We start from the raw sequence: 15,429 nt of genomic DNA, 5'->3' as shown, positions 1-15,429 counted from the left end.
GTGGTCCACGGTGTCTCTCAAAGGGTTGCCGTCGGAACTTCAGGGAGACAGTTCTGCTCCCTCTCTTTTTAATGTAGTAAAATGCACATACATCTGTCCCCATGGCTTTTCTTTCTTTTTTGAGGTGCTGGGGCTTGAACCCTGAGCCTCACACATGCTAGACAAGTGTTCCACTACACCCCCCAGCCCACCGTAACCATCTTTAAGCGTACAGTCCAGGGGCATGAAGTACATTCACACTGTTGTGCAGCCATGGTCTCCAGATCCCTTTCATCTTGCAGAGCTGAAACTCTGCACCCATTAAACGACGACTCCCTTCCCTCCTCTCACTGGTGGCCCCCACTCTTCTTTCTGTTCCTGTGAATTTGACTACCCTTAGAGAGTTCATATAAGTGGAACCATCCAGTATTTGTCCTTTTGCATCCGGCTTATTTTGCTTTGCATAGTGTCTTTAAGGTTTATCTATATTGGTAGCATATGGCAGAGTTTCCTTTTTATGAGTGAATAATATTCCAGTGGGTGTATAACACACTTTGTCCATTCATCCGATGTTGGACATTTGTCTTGATTCTACCATTGGCTATTGTGTGTGCTGTGCACATAGGCACAATGATCTCCCCTAAACACTCTTTTCATTTCTTTCAAGTAATACCCAGAAGTGGAATTGCTTGGCTGTGTTTTCCATTTTTGAGGAACGGTCATTCTCTTTTTCATAACGGCTGTACCATTTCACATTCCCACCCACAGTGTGCAAAAGGTCCAGTTTCTCCGCATCCCACCAACACTTGTTACTCTGTTTGTATTTTTTCAAAAGTAAACATTGTAAAGGCTGTGAGAAGTATCTCGCTGTGGTTTTGAGTTGCCTTCTCCTAATGATTAGTGACATTGAGCATCTCTTCATGTGCTTATGACTATTTGTGTATCTTCTTTAGAGAAGTGTCTGCTCCAGATACAATCCTTAACGGAGGTAGACAATCACAGCCTTTGCCCTGCATGTCTGTAGTACTTCCTCTCATTGGATAACCCAAGCACCTTCACATGTCTCTGGAACACAACCCCTTTTGAGGAGAGGCCTTGCAGAACACCACTTGGGCTGAGAGCTACTGACACATATTAAACACCCATGCCACCGGCTGCCCCAACATGTACAGTGGGCCCTCGAGTTACGACCAGCCTGACATATGAACAATTCGGGTTACGACCGGAATTTTAATTTTAACTTACAACCAAAGTCTTGAGCTACAACCTGAATCTGGCCGCATGTGCTTCCAGATGGTCTCAGACACAGATTTAACCCTTAAACAGTTCTGGAAGGAACATGACAGCATCCTCTCCTATGTGAGTTAACTGAAGAATCCCGGGCCAGTGTCTCTACGGACACTGACCTCTGCCTGGGTACAGGAGAGAGACTTTGAAGGCTGTGTAGAGGAGCCTGAGCCTTCAGTGACCAAGTTGAGTTACAGCCAGCCCTCGAGAATGAGTTGTGTTTGTAAGTCAAGGGTCCACTGTACACTGTCTTAGTCTGTTTTCCACTGCTGAGGCAGAATACCTGAGGCAGGGAAACTCATGCAGTAAAAGGGTTGATTTAGCTCATGGCTGCGGACACCAGGAGCACAGGACTGGCGTCTGCTCTGTGCTGGTGGGAACGCTGTGGCACAGGCACCGTGGGGGAGGGGGTGGCGGAGTGGTGAGCCTGTGCGCACAGCGGAGGGCCTCCCTCTGTGACAGCCGCCTCTGAGACTCACTCGCTCCTGTGAGACCCAGTCCGCAGCATCCTCTTCATCCCCTTCTTGGGGTGGAATCTCCACGACCCACTTCCTTTCCAGGAGGCCTCACCTCCTCCAGGGGTCCTCACCTTGGCATCACCGCCCTGGGGACCGGGTCTCCAGCCCGGGAACCATCGGGACACAGCTCAGCGCACACAGTGGCCCAAGTGCAGCCTTCGTCATGCTTCCATGGCTCTGCTCCTTAGCAGTCGCAGAGTGACAGTGAGTCCTGCAACACTCCAACAGCACGCAGGCCCAGAGCTGAGTGCTTCCTGCGAGCTGTCTAACTGAAGCTTTACGTCTTTTGACGTAAAGTGAAGAAGGTGAGGCATGGGGCGACTCACATATCTAATGACAGCAGAGTTAGCAGTTGTGGGGGCAGCCAGACCCCAGTCACAGAGCTCACCAGCCCTGCTGCACCCTGCGGGCAGGGCCCTGTGTAGTGGAGGGTGCAGGACTCTGGGCACTGGACAGTGCAGCTGGGTCCCTGTGCAGTAAATGCCACGCAGCCCCAAGAACTGCAGAGCAAGCACATCTGTGGGTGAAGCAGTCGCTGGATGTCTGCAAAGGAATTCAAGGCGATCTCGAGGATAGTATTTTTGTATTAACTGAGCTCTGGTTTGGGGGATTGCAACAAGCCACCAAACTTAAGAGTTGGAACACACCCCAACACATGCATTGCATGGAATAATTCCACCAAGTGCAGATGTTCGAGATGATGGAGTGCCTGGCAGTGAGCGTGGTCCACGCTGTGGGAAGACCTTGCCTGGAGGTGGTTGCTGAGCCAGGATCTCCACTGGGCTCCGTCCCAGCCCGGTACCTAGAAGACAGTGTTTTTGGTTTTTGCTGAATGGAGGAAAAAGACACTAATTGCACTTCCAGGTACTTGCAGGTTCCTTCCTCCCTAAGCCCTCATCTTCTCATTATAAAGTGGAAATAGTAATTCTTTCCAGATGCCTCACAGATGGTAAGAACAGCTGATTTTTTTTTAAATCAGTGAAAGCATGTTTTTAGTGAAAGCAACGTTGAAAAGGCTAAGAACTGAGTACTGCCCGCCAGGGGGCAGACTTGGGCTGCAGTAAATGGCTACAGTCATTAAACCCAGGAAATCAACATGCAAGCCAGGCCAAAATTGCCTCAAAGCGTAGTGAGTACAGATTCCTAGGTATAGGGAGAGGAAACAGCTTCTTGCTTGAAGTCATTCACATCTGGTCACAAATGCTGAGCCAGAGCTGACAACCATGCACACCGAGGACCCTAGGATTCATGGAAAATAAAAACAGGAGAATAAGTCCTCAGAAGTCAGTATTACAGCTTTCCCAAATGAAGGTCAGGATGCCTCAGAGCCAGCCACATTTAAAGTCAAAGTGCCACCACATCAGCCTGCCTGCTGGACGGAGAGTGGGGGACATCATTCCGGAACCCTAACACTCAAAGTCTGTCCTCGAGCCTGGTCACACCAGTAACCACAAGATGACCAGCAGATGCTTCTCTAAAGTGTGTACTGGAGCCAGGCAGCATCACGAGGCCCCTGTCTCCCTCAGAGGGCAAAGTAATGTTATCATTGCATGAACTGACAGAATTTACAGAAAGTTTGTTGCATGTATCTGTTCGGAGCCTCCTGACCTCTGGGTGAATGAATAGAGGAGGAATCTTTCACTTTCCACTGAAGAAAGCTGGTATTGGAGAAGTTAAGTGACTGACTCAGAGATGAAGAACAAGGAAGCCGCTGAATATGTGCTTTCCCGAGTGTCCAACGCCTTAACTGTAAGGATAAGAGGAGGCCATGAGCGGAGTGACAAGGGGTTCGGTTTTTGCTGGGACAGACTAGGGTTCCCTTCCCAGTTCTGCCTTGTACTAAAATGCACTAATTGTGAACACCTCTCCCGGTGGCACCAAACTTTGTATTCTTCTTTGATTGAAGAAGGATATCGAAGCCCCTGCCTGTGCCTGCTTAGGAAGATGCATGCTCAGCTCCATCCCATGCATGGCGTTGGCCACCTGGACTCAGACCACAGCTGTTTCTCTTGGCCCGATCTTTGGGCCGTCCGGATGCGTGTGTCCCAACGAGCCCAGAGGGTGGGGCAGCCCAGGACCTGTGTGTGCCACTGCCCTAAGCTTTGGTTGAGCTGAAGTTCAGCATCAGCTCCCTGCCTGCCTCCTGGGAACTGATTCCTACAGTGGGTTAAAGTCTAAGTTGTTTGGGTAAAATAAACTGCTAATCCTGCTTCATCAAACACCAGGTTTGTTCACATTTGAAAGCATTAAGATTCATTTTTTTCAGGGCCTGGGGTGTAGCTCAGTAAAAGCCAGCCTGTGAGAGGCCATGGGTTAAATTTCCAGCAGCACAAAGTTTTATTTTTGCAAAGTAACATGTGAAATAATTTAAAAGTCAAATGGTTCTAAGGCTGATTGTGAAAATGTCCCTCCTCATCCCCCATCAACAATCTTAACTGTTTCTTCTAGTATTCACCTCTGTGTGTCTAAGTAAATGGCGCAGTTATTCTTTGATTTGTCCATTTTAGATTTATTGAATTCTCTTTAACACAGGCAAGGATTGGGGTGTCCCTTACAACCACCCCTACTTTCCCACTTTCTCAGCAGGGTAATAGCATCACTCTGGGTTAAAGAGTCAGCAGCGTGATGTTGCTATGACTAATCCAAATCATATCCTGTGGTTGCAATTCCTTTTTGAGACAAGTGGTTATTTTACTGCCTAAAGAGACTAATTGCCCTGCTTTTACTTGTTTAGTTTCTATGTGCCCTTTGTCTTTATCCAAAATCTACAGATTTCCAAATGCATTCCATCATTAATTTCCAATGCAAGGGTCATCAGTTCCCTCTTTGGTTTGATGTTGGTTTCTGCTCCCACCAGGGATGTCCCTGGAACCTCCCTCCTGGAGCCCTCTGCCCTCCTGCTCCAGCCTGGACTTGGCCTCTTAGTTCTCACCCCCTGGATAATGCTTCCCTCTCTGGTCTTCACCCACCTCTGCTTGTATTGGGCCCCTGTCTCCTGCATCCCGTTTTCCTGTTTTTTCTTTTATATCATTGTTTCCCTGGAGAACATCTTTCAATAAACCCAGAAAATGCACACATGAGATCTAAAATTTGGGGTCACTGTACATCTGAAATGTCTTTATCCTGCCTTTGTGTCTCACGAATAGTTTGACTGGATGTGGTGATAGTATAATTATCTCAGAATTTCATGTGGCTCTGGAGAAATGCACTGTCCCTTGTATGTGATACTTCCTCTTCCCTCCAACAACTGAGTCTTTGGGGTCTCTTCTTTATTCTTATGAAGTTTCAGGAGTGTGCTTGTCACGGGTCTTTGTAAATACATTATGCTGGATAAAGAATGGGCACTTCTAGCCTGAAGACTCATCTTCTTTTTCAGTTCTAGGAGTCCTTTGTATTGTTTTGGCCTCTCCTCCCTGTCCTCAGCCTCATGCCTTGACCTTATGTCTTCAATTTTCTATCTATTTTTATTCTACTTTCTGGGAGATATTGTCAGCATTATCTTTAATCTTTTCTATGGGATGTTTTAACCTTTTCTGTCTTTTTTTCAATTTCCAAAATTCCTTTCTATTTCCATTCTGTTCCTCAGATGAATAGTTTTATGATTATTTGATTTAGGTTGGGTGACCTCAGTTGTTGGTCAGAATGACTACGTGTACTGCTATGAAACCTCATGTGTTTTTTTTTAACAGTAGCAAACTGCAGAGCAAGTTTGGGTCAATTAAAAATAGAAAAAGGAAGTACACACTACCGCGTGAGGGTAAGCCATCCATGCAAGAGAGAACACAGTGGCAAAAACTCAGTGTGGTCTGTCCTTTATATCACCCACTCCTCTGGCTGACATCAGGCCTGGGCCATCCTATGGAAAACCTGCTGGAGTTCTCCCAAGAGTTCCATGTGCAGGGCTTTGGGAATGGTTCTGCGCATGTGTCTTGGGATTTTGTAATTAGCAAGTCATATCTGCTTCCCCAGACAACTTTTCCACTCCCTCATCTCCTGTCTCACTTCCCCCTGAGAGACACAAATCCCCATAATTCTGTACAGGGTGCTGAGGGAACGAAGGCCTCTGTCTTCTATAGCTTCTTTCAGCTGGAAGGGGCTGTAGACCCTGCCCACTAGGGATTATGTGCTCTCCAACCACCCTGGCTCTCCAACTACCAACTGGCTGGGTTGAAGAAAAAAATCTGTAACAAGGCAACAAGAAAAGCGTTAGTGGCTGTGAGCTGTCTGTTTGATAGGAGAAGGTGTACCATTATCTTGGGATGTGGAACCCAAATATGAATTCCAGGTCAGATTTCCATGCTTCTTGTGGAGGACGAAGTGTGGCAAAGAGGGAGGTTAGATAAGTTATTGAGAACTTGAGAGCCATAGCTTTAGCAAAATTATCTAAATAATGGGTCTGATTAAAAACGGGAACCTCAATACAGATGCCCATTTAAGCTGTGATGAATTAGGGTCATTAGTGACTCACTTATCTGTACCTGGAGTAATGCAGGAGTCTTCCTTTCTGATGAAGAGCCTCAGGTCTTCCAGAGATTCTCAGGAATAGCTTTCTTTCTAGTCCTGTGAAAATTCTAGTGACCATTTCCCATTTCCCATGTAGGATTTTTATAGCTTGTCACTGCATCCCTTAAGGAAAGACCAGAATGGTTCCTCAGGAACTGGGAATAAGGCTAGGGTGGGGCTGCCCTTCTTGCCTTCCTATCAGCCTTTTTATTTCCCAAGGACACTTTAGACATGTCATTTGGATCCCTTAAAATGCATGACTGCAACCTACTTGGGGAGATAGACTGCCTCTAAGAAGAGTTGTATAATTTCCTGCTTGTGCTTTATAGATGATTGCTTATTAGTCAGCAAGCTTCTTCTTTCCTGTTGCGTGAGCATGTACCACCAGAAAGGCATAATTGGAGTTGTATAGATTAAATAGCTTCTTGCCTTTCCCTATTATCAATGCCAAAGTAAGAGCTGTTAGCTCTGCTCTTTGAGCAGAGGTCCCTGGGGGAAGTTGGCCTCAGTGACCTGTCATGAAATGACAACTGCATAACCTGCCTTTCATTGTCCTTCTTAGATAGGGCTACTTTCCTTTTTTTTTTTTTTTTTGGTACCGGGGATGGAACTTGGGTCCTTGTGCCTGCGCAGCAGGCAGCGAAACCACTGAGCTAAATCCCGGACCCTAGACAGGGCTACTTTCATCAGTGAACCACACCTCTTCAGGGTCTTGGAGGGGCAGGTTACTGATGTCCTGCTGGATTGCATAGGTCTGGAAGATCACTTGTTCAAAAGAGTGGCTAACTTCTGGGTGTAGGCATCAGAGAGGCGGGATTAGGAGTTGTGCGAGTTTTTATAATAATCTCAGGGGTGTCTTGATACTTGGAAAGCTGTTCTGTTAATCACAAGTAACTTTTGGTCTCATGAATCACTCTGACCTGATGGGGAGTCAAGACCTCAAGTTTCTGTCCTAAAGTTAGTTTTGCAGCTTCCTCTGTTAGCATAGTTGTAGCTGCTACTGATCTCAGGCAGGGTGACCACCCAGCAGCCCTTCCATCTAACTTTTTGTAAAGTATGCCACTGGGCAGAGTTCATGTCCTAGGCTTTGAGTCAAGACACTCAAAGAAGTTCCTCTTTTTTCTGGAATGTGGAGGAAAAAGGGTTTTCTACCATGCAGCAGGATCCACCTTTTGACTGATTAGTTTGGGAAGACCTGTGTATTCCCAACTGGTAAAACCTGTTTTGGCCTTTGTTAGAATTTGAGAATTACCCCAGTTTTGCTGTTAAATCTCTTCCTAACAAGGGACTAGAACACTGTGGGACAATTAGAAACTCATGGTTAAACATTTGGCCTTCAAAGTGACATGTCAAAGCAGGAGAAAAGAATCTCCAACTAGGGGTCCCCTCAACTCCAACTATGGCTGTAGATCTAAAGAAAGGTTTTCCAGAGAAGTAAGTCAAAATAGAGTGAGGTCATTGAATAGGCTCACCCATGGCATCCAGGGTTACCCAGAACTCCTCATAGGAAATGGCAATGTTCATGGACAGGGGCACTGTAGGTTCCCTTGGGCCTCTTCAGAGCACAAAATGAGGATTCAGGCTGGCCTAGGCTCTCTCTGGAAGCAGGATCAGTCAACTCTCTTGTGCCATTAGTCAGGCACATTGGCTGCCTCACATTCAGAGCAGAGCCAAGGCAGTGGCTTGGTGCAGTTACGTGCCCACTTATCATCCTTGGATTTTCCCTTAGAAGAGCTGGGTGAATTTAAAGCATTGCCAATTGTGACAGCTATAATTCTAGTTTTACTCTTTTGACCCTCCTCCAGATGGATTGCTGAAAACAGAAAAAGCCATGCCCAGCAATTGGGTCATAGGTGTCTGTGGTCCCATCTGAAGTTTCTTCATTAAACAGATGGGAGAGACCCACATACCCCGGAGAGACAGATGGGGATCTGAGGACAGGATCATCAGAGATATCTCTCTCTTCCTCGGGGCCACTCTCACTACCGCAGTTTCTGGGCTTTTCCTGAGATAAAGAGTCACAAAAGCCCGAACATAAGGGATTTCACTGCATCTTCTATGTTTTAAGCAGAAACAGTGTATTAAAAAAATAGACTCCTAATTTAAGCTGCCATCCTCTACTCAGCTCTCAGTACTTCCTACTTCATATTGAACCCAAACCATACTGCAATAGTAGATAAGCTGCTCCTTTTTAAAACTGGGAGCATCAAACCTTCCTCACCAATCAAAGGTACAGCCTAGGAGGATCTGCAGGGCATGGATCATGGGGTTCCCCACGGCTCGTCTTGGGGCCTATAGAGCGAGACAGCTAGGTCTTGCGTCCTTAAGACCTAGGGACTTGGGTCCTTCCCATGCAGAAGGAAGAGACCTGATGAGCCCACAAAGCATCCCCTTGTGAGATTCAAGTATGCACTAGGTGTACATCTTTGTCCAAAGCTAGGGCGGTGCCAGCATCTTTCTTAGAAGCATAGAAGAAAAACCTACTGGGCCCTACTGAGGGCTTTTTGTCTCCATATCAGGGCTCGCTAACTCCTTAGAGAGAGGGGGTTGAACCACCTGATGGCTCTCCTTAGCCCTTGGAAACCCCCATGAGATCAGTATGCAGCCCCCCCACACACACACACACACTGGGACTCCCTTAGCCACTGTTGAGCCATGTGATAGCTCTACTTAAGCAGGATGGAGCCACTTGGGAGACAGTATCTTTTGCATTTAGCCTTATAGTAAAAACTTGGTACGTTGTATAAGGCAGTAGAAACAGAAATCTCTTTTTAAAGAAAAAACCTTTAAAAATCCAAAGATCAAGGATGGCTCTGCCTTTGTCTCACAGTCACTTGAGTTAAGCTCTACTGGCTGTTCTTCAGTTCTGCTCAGTCTATAAGGTATGTTTCTGAATTACCTGTATTTTCTTAGAAGAAACAAGGAAGGGAAACAAACAAACATGGTGGAACCCACATGGCTCCAAAACAGGCCCTGTCACATGACAAGATCAGGACCAGACGTGTGAGAAGACAAGACAGTGGCCCCACGAGAGCACCCCGAGAAAACATCTGTCTAGGGAAAGATCACAGACAAGACTTTGACCACAAAAAGGAGCAAGGCAAACTACCAGCGTACCAGCGTAGTTTTCCCCCGCAAAGAGTGGGAAAGCCGAACAAAGTATTACAGAGAACAGCACTGCAAGGACAAAGGAGCATACAGTGAACCCCCATAAAGCCCCAGTTCAGTCTGTGGCCTCGGGGTTCACAGATTTTTCTTTAGAAACCAACTAATAGTTGTTTGTGGAAACCCCTGCAATTCATCATCCTCCGAAATTGTTTTTTTCGTGGGAGGTTTGCAAGTAGCCAATCCGAGAGCATTATTCAGTTCCCTTTGCTGCTGATTGGCTGCTGCCCTGTAACCATGGCAGATGCACCAGCCTTTCCACATCATAACAGGCTGCTCTACTGCATTTAGCTCTCCAGTGTTCTCGGTTTTGTTCTTCTTAAAGCCCTTAAGATCCCTAAGGTGCCACCAAATGCCCTGCACCTTCTAAGGCTTCTGGCAGTGAACCTAAGCACCAGAAGAAGTTTAAGACACTCCAGAAGGTTGAACTACTGTATAGCATTTTTATTAAATTCAATTATTACATGGGCCGGGGATTTAGCTCAGTGGTTTCACCGCCTGCTGCAAAAGCTCAAGGACCCAAGTTAAATCCCCGGTACCAAGAACAAAATAAATTCAATTATTACAGTACTATATACAGTATTTTATCAAATTAAATTACATAACTGGAGGAGACAGCATATTTAGGGTTTAAACTATAAAAATAGGCATTTAGCAGCATTTCTCTGACAATATCTGAAATTCATGGTTTTTCTTAATTCATGGGTGCTCTAGGAACTTAACCCCTGCAAATTTCGGGAGCATGGTAGTAACAGGCTCTCTGGCTATGTAGGGCATACCCACAGAGTGCCTGCAAGTGGGAGAAGGAAAGAAAGAGGGGCAAACTTGAGGTGGGCCTGTAGGCCTTTTGCTGGCTGGGAGAACACAAGAAAGCACAGAGGTCAGGCAATCCCCTCCCCATCCCACATGGGGAGAGACAGGGGAAGAAGAAGGAAACCTCTGTAGCATTTTAGAGTGAAGCAACAAGAAAAAGTGCCCGAAGGGCCTTCCCTGCTCTCCTGAACCTCACATTTTTAACTGTATAACTTTCCACACATTGAGTATATTCATTTCACTTGAGTTGTGCTTGAGCTCAGGGCTTACTTACCTTGTCTGACAATGATAAGCAAAGAAACGAGACACATGGTCCAAGGAAGGACCGTGGGCTGGAGGGAAAGTTGGCGCGAGCGTTTTTGCGTATGATCACCTTCCTTGACTTGTCCTGTACTAGGGACGTGGCTAGCTCTCAGAAAATCGTTTTTCACTGATTATTCTCTGATCCTGGGGGGCAAAGATTTGCCTGTTTCCTGGGAAATCATCACTAAGTTTAGTGCCTACGTACTGATGGAAAAAAAGCTTAAAATCCATGCTTTGTGTGAACTAGGGGTGTCTTACCCCACCTTCCTTCTGAGATGTCCATGCTGGTCTTCGAACTTCACCCATTATCAGAATTTAAGTAATTTTCCTATGGCTACATTTGCTACTTAGGTCCAAATGCTATCATTCTTATGGATATTGAAATAAATGGTCTTTATTGAAGATCTCCAAAGAGCTTTGCTAAGTACACAGATGATGTCATCTCATCTGTAGGTGGGAGAAACGAAGCCCAGAATCCAGTCCCACGGGGCAGAGGAACCAACATAAATATTGCCCTCAGACTTACAGAGTCCTGGCCCTTATCTCTTAGTTGGATTGATGTAAATGTAGTGCCTGTGCTTGCAGAGCAGAAAAAGAAAGAGAGAAAGGGAGGGATTTTCTTGTTCACTCTCTAGAAGAGTTCACATGGATCTGTCATCTTGGGTGTGCCAACTTTTGAAAGACAGTTGCTGTGGAATCAGCTATCAGCTCTCAGCAGTGCTCAGCAGAGAAAGTCGCAGTGCCACACCGAAGTCCTGGCTCAGCTTTACTGGCCTGCGCACCGTAGATCCCGAGACAAACATGAAATGACTTGACTGCCGAGAACTGGCAAGATTGCAGCAGTCTTATCCCGTCCTCTGGTCTGTTTGCCTGGGAGCAACTTCATGCAGTCATTATGGGTTGTGCAATGAGGCATGGCAGCTGCCGCCACAAGAAGGAAGCTAGCAAATTGGACTAAGTATGGGCCTTGTGACCCACTCTGATGGTATACCGTGTAAGTCAGGGTTCTCCAGGAACACAGAGCCAACGAAATACATATACACAGGCTGATCAAAAGATACTGTGTGTCTAAATAAAAATATTTATTATAGTGAAAGGCACACTGCCATTAATTCCCCTCAAGGTACTCCTCTCACTCTGAGCACATCATTCTTGCCATCATTCTTGCCACTTTCTGAAGCAGTTCTAGAACTCCTCTTTCATGGTGTCTTTATGAGGTATGATCAGAATACCATGCATGCTGCTGCTGAGTGGCACCCATGGAAAGGCAGGCTTGTGAAAACATCAGTGTCTCCTCGTCCACCTTATTCATGGGATCTGTCACCACTTGACTGCTGGATCTTCCCCAAAGTCAAAATGAACATAAAAGAGAAACATTTTGAATTGCTCAGGGACATCAGGGCAGACATGACAGCACAACTAAAACCACCCAGGAAAGAGTTCTTCCAGAACTGCTTTGGAAAGTAGCAAGAAAGATGGGATAAGTGTTCAAAGCAAGAGCAAGGATTTTGAGGTGGGGGTTAATGGCAATGAGTCTTTTACTGTGATACATCTTTAAATATTTATGGGCTGGGGATTTAGCTCAGTGGTGCCACCCCCTGCCTCTCAAGGACCTAAGTTCAATCCCCGGTACCAAAAAAAAAAATAATAATAATAATAATAATAAATAAAAAATAAACATTCACTGTGTTTTGAGACAACATCTCCTAGAAGGACATCTGTCATGTGGGTTGGATCACGTGACTATGGAAGCTTAGAAGTCCACCATCTGTCACCTGCACGCCAGAGGCTCAAGGAAGCTGGGCTGAAACTCAGTCCACGCCCAAAGGCATGAGAACCGGGCAGCCAGTGCTGTTAATCCCAGCCCAAGAGCAGGAGAGGATGAGATGAAATGTCCCAGCTCAAAAAAGTGAGGAAGACTTTTTCCTCTTCTGGTCCTTAAGGGACTGAATACTGAGGCAGATCATCTCCTGAGTCCAAGGATTCAAATGCTCCTCACACCCAAAACACCCTTACAGACCATCCAGAAATAACATTTAATCTGGGGACCCTATAGCCAGCCAAGACAGCATGGAAAACTAATCATTACATATATGGCAACCAGTACACACTCATGTAGATACACACACACACAGTGCTGGCTGCCAATTTCTTTGGAAAAAAGTCTTACCAAAGATTTCTATAAATAATGAGATATGCTGAAGAACAGGCAAAACTATGGTGTTCAGATTAGCTGTGTACACCCAGGAGCAAAACTCAGTATCATGGACAAGACATTTCTAGCGTGTTTTAGAGTTTCAAAATCTCCTCTCCATTTATGTCTCACCAAACCCAGTGCAGTAGTTGAGAAAGAAGTTGTTTTTCCATTTCACTGCTGAGGCAAGTGAAACTCAAGGAGGTCCAGTGATTCTTTTTTCTCTCCCACTGGAGATTGATCCAAGGATTTTGCCCTAAATCATACTCCCACCACTTTTAATTTTATATTTTGAGACAAGGTCTCACTTAAGTCTCTAAATTGCCCAGGGTGGGCTCAGACTTTTCATCCATCTGCCTCAGGCTCCTCTCTGTGATCCCAGAGTGCTGGGATCACAGGCGTGCACACCAGTCCCCGGCTGAGGTGACCCAGGGACTTGCTGGTGTCTCTGAGCAGCTAGGGGCTTGGGACTGGCGCCCAGAGCTTTCAGGAGTGGAAATGGTCTCAGGAAGCCATGGGACACTGCTCTTCTGGGTCCCCTGTGGGTGAGGGTAGAGGTGCTGACAGTGTGAGGATTCAGTGGGAGAGCCCTGGGCCAGCCCACAAGAGTCGTCCTGCTGACATCTCCACCTATCCCGTGGTGGTGAATGCTGTTTTCTGTTCTCATCATCTCGTTCATCCGACGTGAGGGTGCGTTCTGAAATTCCTGAGCATGGAGGGATGCGTTCTACTGGGATTCTCAGCCCGAAGAACACTCCAGACCCTCCCCTGCGGGGTCAGGAAGGACTTGGGATGGCTGGAGAGCATCCGTGACACCTGCCACGGGGGCTTCTCCGGGCTGCTTGTTCGGCACACTGGGGAATCTTGCTGAGATCAATGTGAACCATGGTGCTGCTGATGAATGACCTTGGGCCTCTCTCTTTCTCTGCTTTTCACCTGGGGTGAAGTAGGCTGAGCAAGAGGAAGTGGACCTTCTCCTCCCCATTCAGACACCCCCGATGGCCACGGTTTATCATTCCTTACAATTTCAGTGATAAAGCGACTGGCACAGACAGTCAATAGGGAGGCAACAGACCCCCACCAGCCAAAGGACTTTGCCTCCTCTCCACCATCTTGTCTGTCCTTCAGTGAGCCTCACGATGAGGTTATCCCAGGCCCACTACCCACCACGCCCCGTGGCTCCCAGGCAGGGGTCTCACTCGGGAAATGACTGCAGAGACCCCTGGGCTCCTGCACCAAGCTTCGGACTGAGCAAGCCAGAGGAGCCTGCCCCAGCCTCTGCACATGGCCAGGTGGAAGCGGCCAGAGGTCTCCCTCGAAGGCTCCTGCCTCCCCGCCCTCTTCCTCATTGTGTTCCCTGTCCAGGGAAACCCGGAGCCCCAGAAGACTTAGAGATTTTGCACACACTCTTTGTTATCAAGTACAATGGGAAATTTTGGAGTGGGGAGAAACTCTAAGGCTCTGTTCCATCGCAGTGCAATCTTTAAAAAAAAATCACATGAGAGAGTGAAGTGTAAAGGGGGGGAAGTACTATGAACAAAGAGCATCATGGAATTGGGAAAAACTGCCAGAATGTGAAAGTCTTCTCTTAACAATTTGGAACATGTTCCCACCATTGCTAGACTGGTTCTTATACACTGTTTAGATCCCTGTGTCAGCTCCTCCCCAGACGCCACTGAGAAGACCCTTGAGCCCAATGAGTACTAAATAGGAAAGGTAAGAAGCACCCCTCAGGGTTTGGTTAAGTGTGTACAGTGTCTGTGGCACTTTATTCTTACTCCTTTTCTCTCTTACTGGGCACATCTTGACTCTCACTCTTTGTAATATCTTCCCTGGGAGATGGTCACAGTCAGAGAAGGTGAAGACTTGCCCAGTTAAAGGTTCTATTCCCACTTACCCCGAGGACAACTGTGGCGAGAGAGAGCGAGCCTGAACTGGGTTAGGCATTTAGTGGTGTGTTGTTAGGAGCTTTGCTCTAGATAATGGTACCCTGCAGTTGATATTCTCCAGCAGAACCTCCTGACCTGCATTATGGCTGTGTAGAAGAAAAGACCTCCTTTTCCCCACCGTTCCTCCCCATAAACACTTTCATTTTGCAGGTGAATTCAGTGGCAAATTTAAAAGCTGTGGTCACACTTACAAGGGTTGTTTTCTGATGGTTGCTTTTGAGTTGCACATCAGATTAACCTCCCAGCAGATGTTAAGCATTAGCCCACCTTTGATCATTAGCTCGATGTAGGTGTAAATGTTTGACAGAAAAGCACACATTCCAACATAGTAACCAGTACCGTGAGCACATTAGAAAGTCGATTGGTGGGAAAGGAAGTGGACATAGTGAGAGTAGAAATGATCTATTGTGGAAACCTTGGGCAGAGTGTCTGTTAAATCATTTGTTCTCTGTTAAATGATTTACATTCTGATGGGACCTTGTAATCCCGGAACTGTGATTCCAGACATTCTTCCACGTACCAGCACTGACAGTGCATCAATTACCATGGCCATAAAGGTCTTTCAGCTGATTAAACATAACGAATTACTGTCCCCCATTTTTCTCTAGACTGATGTTCCCTTAGCCATACTTCTGAGGGGGTTCAGTAGCAAAGATTGTCACCCATTTTTGAAATTCTTAGGCCTCAAAGAGCCTGGAGATATCCTTTCTTCAAAAAA

At 46.5% G+C, this 15,429-nt stretch overlaps 1 protein-coding gene across 13 annotated transcripts in view; it reads left to right on the top strand.

The window, feature by feature from the left end:
• Frmd4a (FERM domain containing 4A) overlaps positions 1-15,429 on the top strand; it is a 521,224-nt gene that overhangs the window by 411,584 nt on the left and 94,211 nt on the right. The gene's annotated exons all lie outside the window — the stretch shown is intronic.

Source organism: Heterocephalus glaber, unplaced genomic scaffold, assembly GCF_053883595.1.
Source record: "Heterocephalus glaber isolate CG9 unplaced genomic scaffold, H.glaber_assembly_v1.0 deba00000738, whole genome shotgun sequence".
Taxonomy (NCBI): Eukaryota; Metazoa; Chordata; class Mammalia; order Rodentia; family Bathyergidae; genus Heterocephalus; species Heterocephalus glaber.
The sequence above is the reverse complement of the archived record's forward strand: the minus strand, read 5'-3'. Positions and strand labels throughout refer to the sequence as shown.